Source organism: Antechinus flavipes, chromosome 1 (assembly GCF_016432865.1).
Source record: "Antechinus flavipes isolate AdamAnt ecotype Samford, QLD, Australia chromosome 1, AdamAnt_v2, whole genome shotgun sequence".
Classification (NCBI taxonomy): Eukaryota; Metazoa; Chordata; class Mammalia; order Dasyuromorphia; family Dasyuridae; genus Antechinus; species Antechinus flavipes.
The window spans coordinates 493,788,154-493,793,388 of record NC_067398.1 but is presented as its reverse complement, the minus strand read 5'-3'; positions in this window follow the sequence as shown (position 1 = coordinate 493,793,388).

The window sequence follows — 5,235 nt, the reverse complement described above, 5'->3', positions numbered from 1 at the left end:
GAGATGGACAAGGAAATGGCAAACTACTCTAGCAGTTTTACCCCAAACGGGGTCAGAGAGTTGTCAAAAAAAAAAAAAAAAAAAAAAACAAACAACTAAACAACAATAATCCCTCTCTATATTATTACGTGGTGTAGTGGAAAGAACACTAGATTTGATGTCAGAAGACCTAGTTTTTCTGTAGGGATTATTGCTTACGGGATTTTGGGCATGTTAATTAGTCTTTCTATCCTTCAGTTTCCTTATTTGCAAAATAAGAAGATTGAACTAAATGATGTCCCAGATTCCTTCCAATCCTGAATTTTATGATGCTAGAATATTTAAAGACATAGAACAGATTCCTTCCTAAGTCTTTTGTTCTCTAGGAGAAACATCCATCCAGTTCAACTAATCTACACACAGCTTCAGTTACCTCAGTCCTGGCCTTCTCAGATGGATAAGTACCAGTTTGCCAATGTTTCTATTGTATTAGTTGACTGACATCAGATATCCAGAACTAGGTACTATACTACAGATGTTATCTTATTAGGCAAGAGTACAATTAAACTCTTCTTTTTCTTATATTTGACACATTTCTGTTCATATGGTTTAAGGGTCAATTATATTTTTACAACAATTTCTTAATATTTACTATAATATTCCAATTAATACACTCATCCTTTGTTCACATCATTCCAGAGTTTATCTAAACTAGATCCTTTATTCCTATCCAAGAATACATTCCTTAAACATACCTTGTATGTAAAACCTACTCTCCATGAAATTTTCCTTCCATAAATTTCCTCCTAATCATTGCAAAATATTCATCTTATTATCAAAGCAAGGCTCATGTATCAATCAACTTTTCAGCAATTAAATTACTCATATGAATCTTTCAAAATTTGAAGTTAGAGAAATAATACAGGAAGGCAATTATAAATATTATACAATCTGCTGCTTGAAATTTTCAGGAAAATTCAAGTTGGAGTTTATCATGTTAGGAGCCAGCGCATTTTAACAAAGTGGGGTGTGGCAACCTAGTTTTATTAGAAATGGCAATTATTGCTCTGTCAAAAAAGAAAGTAAAAGACAAGGTATTGGAGGTTATGTGTGGAGTTGGGAAATTCTAAGGTATTGGAAACAATGCCCCAATAAATCTTGAATATTAGCCTCTTAACTGATTGTCTGGCAATGTGATGAGGTTATTGATTCTATTCTAATCATCCTGTGATTTTTTTTTATTGCTTAACATTTCCCTTTTCTGTAAAGAAATAAAACTACCTGTTTCATAACTGACATATTGGGGACTTCTGTCTCAGGGGAAGGGGAGGGGAAATGACCATACATTAGAGCTAAAGGTGGATTTGTTTCTCACAAATATGACTTAGGAATGGAATGAACCAGTGGGAATCTAATTTCCATATTAAGCAAGAAATCCTGAGACATGATAACATGGAAAATCTTTAAAAATTTCTTTAATTTTAGTTTTTTATTTTCAAAACATATGTAAGGATAATTTTTCACCATTGACCCTTGTAAAACTTTGTGTTCCAATTTTCCCCTCTTTCCTCCCACCGCCTCTCCTAAATGGCAAGTAATCTAATACATAACATGGAAAATCTTGAAGGTACATATCGGACAAGGATTGGTGAAGATCTTCCTCCCTTTTGACCTCAGCTGAACAGAACCTAGATATAGTGTTAATTAGATAAGCCTTTTATTCTCATTCGCTACTTCTTTTCATCACAACCTCCTTTTATCCTATTGTAGCTTGGTTTTTGACTTCATCATTTGAATGAAAAGGCTCCCCCCCAAAATTACCGGTCATCTCTTAATTGTCCAATCTGATGATTGTTGCTTCATCTCATTCTTCTTGGATACTTTCTTTATTCTTGGTTTTTGTGCTTGAGTCTGTTTTTTTCCTTTATGAGATTTTCACTCACATTCCATCCCCTTGATTGTATTAGATATACCTTGTAGTTTTGTCCTGTACTTTTTCTTTTCTCTCTATTCTTTCAGTAATCTCTTCAACTTCCCTGGGGTTAATTATTCTGCATCATTGTTCTGCATCATTGTACACAATTCATGCAAATTCCCTATATGAGAAAGTCAGGGGACTTTGTTTCTGGGGGAGTCATGATGATGTGTAATGGGAATGCTTTGGAGAGATTCTGTATCCTGCATAGAAATTCTAAAGTTGATTCTGGTTGGCAAACCAATGGTGAATGGGAAGTTTTTAATTGGCTGTGGGGTAATTTAAAAATGTAATATCAATAATACTTTTTCTCTTAACCACTCCCTTTTTGTTTTTATTCTTTCACTAATGATATCTGATGAGAGACAATGTAAGAGGAGTGTTCTTGAGTTCTCCCTATTGAAATCAATATTTAGCCCTAAGAAATGGGCCTTGGTCCTTAACCTCTGAATTTATTCTCTTCCCATCTAGGTGAAGGTATTAGAGACTCCAACATTATGAGTTTGGAAATGTCAGGATAGTGAGTGTCTTGTCATCTCAGCATCCTGGTGTCTTGTCAGTTCAGCATCCAAGCATCTCAATGTGCCAGTGAGTTTGCAGATTCTCTAGTACTGATATCACAAGAAGTAAGGAGTGTCCTACAAGCCAAGAGGAGCTGAGATAAAGGTTCATAATCTGCTTATGAAGTTGGTGAAACCAATGTTATACAGAAACTAAGATAAGTTTGAACACTCTCTTCCCAGAGCCTAAGATAGGGGAAAGTGTGTTCCCTTAGATTGCCTTTTTTTAAAGGAAAGTTTTGTACTTTTTTTCTTGATTATTCTTTGAAGTAAATATTTCTTTGCAAAAGCTAATTGATGTTAAATGGCTAAATAAAACTGAGTTGCCAGTCACTGGCATCTAACAGTATAGGGAAAACAACCAGATAGTGTTTTAAGCTGATGGCATTAAAGAAAGACACCCCAAATGTCTCAGAGTACTTCCTGAGAAGGAAACAGCTGATCCAGCTCTGGGAGTATGCTTGTTACATAGCTATTCAATCTATATCATTCAATAACCCCTGGTTCTGTCTCGAGCTACAATCTTATATCTTTTGTTGTTGGTGGGTCTTCATTTCCATAATGTTTGACTCTTCATGACCCAATTTTGTGGCCATGAAGTATATTTAGAAAATTTACTGTAGTGGTTGGCCATATCCTTCACTAGTTCTATATCATCATTTGCCTATTGCCCATTTTGAACTGGATGTCTTTTAGGAATCTCAAATTCAATGTGTTCAAAACAGAACTTGTAATGCTACTGCCCCAAATCACCCTTTTCCTGAACTTATTACTGTTGAGAACTATACCAACCTCCTAGTAGAAAGGAAATAAACATTTATTAAGCATCTACTATGTGCCAGGCACTAAGCTAAGTGCTTTACAATATTGTCTCTGTTAATCCTCATGAAAAGGTAGGCACTATTATTATCCTGTTTTACAGATAGGGAAACGGAGGTAGACAGAAATGAAATGACTCCCTAAGGATCAGACAGGTAGTAAGTATCTGAGTTGGGTTTCAACTCAGGTATTCCAGATTCCAGGTCTAGCACTCTATCCTTGCTCTACCTACCATGATGGCAATCTTGGAGTTGCCCTTTATTCCTCACCATCTCTTACCCTACATACTCAATCAGTTGCCAGATTTTGTCAATTCTACTCCCATAGAATCTTTCACATCTTTACTTTTCCCCTTCTCTTTATCTTTATCCCTTCTCTTTACTTAACATGTATTTAGGTCCTTATCATCATTCCTTTGGAACATTGCAATAGTGTCCTCTGAAGGCTCCCTGCCTCAACCCTCAAAACCATCCCCCATACAGCTGCTAAAGTAATTTTCCTAAAGTGCAGATATGACCAGGTCATTCCTCTACTCAATAAACTCCTATGGTTTCTCATTATCTCTAGGGTCACATATATACTCCTCTAAGGTTGGGATTGCTGCAATTTATCTTATTTTCCTCTATTATTGTTTATTTCCCTCCAAAAGATCTCTGGTGCATTCTGGTAGACTTCCTTACCATTCCTCACACATGACCTCCTAGTTCCTGGAACGGTGCCTTTATACTCTGTGTTCCTCAAAATATGTTCCTTTCTCATTAACTTCTCTGGAAATCCCTGTGTTCTTTCAAAGTTCTACCTCCGCCTTCTACACAGAGTCTCTCTTAATAGCCTCAGTTGCTAATGCCTCCCTTTAAAATTTACCACTTGTGTATGGAGGGAATATAATACAAATACATATGTGTATTTTCCCCTTTATGCTCCCTTTCTCTGAATAGAATGGAAACTCCTTGAAGGTTAGGGATTGTTTCATTTTTTGTTTTTATTTTTCCAGGATGTAGCACAATGAAAGTCATTGGTTTATAGCAAGTGTTTAATAAATGCTTGTTAACAGATTGATTGACTGTTTCTATACTGAGATCTTAGAATATGAAAGTTAATCTTGCAGATTGTTAGGGGAAGGATGTTAAAGAGGAAGGGAAAGGGAGGTTCCCAGAGATTTTACCCAAGTATGGTCAAAGTGGAAGGAATCATGGGAGTGTTTGGGGGGGGAAGATGGCATAGAAAGGGTAGATTATTTTAAAGTTATAGTTTATTTTCCCCATTATATGTAATAACATTTAAAAATAAATAATATGATAATATACAATATGATATATAATATAATAAAATATGAAATAAATTTGTTTCTTAAAAATTTTGAATTCCAAATTCCTTCTCTTCCTCTCTACTCTTCTCCCTTGAGAAGGCAAGTCAATATAGATTATATACATTTGCAATCATGCAAAACATTTCCATACTAGCTATATTGTGAAAGAAAACACAGAAAAAAAACCAACTCAAGAAAACTAAAGTTAAAAAAAAAGTTTGTTTCAATCTGCATTCAGACTCCATTAGTTTTTTGGAATTGTCTTGTATCATTGTATTGCTGAGAATAGCTAAGTCCTTCACAGTTGATCCTTGTACTTTACTGTGAACAATGTTCTCCTGGTTCAGAGCAGGTTATTTATAAGAGATATCGGGCACTGCTTTGGGATCATCCAGGACTGGGGTCTCTTCTTCTCTAAAACACAATCAGTGTTCAAAGTGTCACACCAAATATCCAAAATACAGTAAGAACATGGTCAGGTAATGAAAAATGGTAAAAAAAAAAATCCTGCCTTTCTCTCTCCTCCTGAAGAATGTGTCTGTCCTCCACACTGGCTGACTACAAGGGAGCTCTGCAGAGAGCTCCCCAAAGAC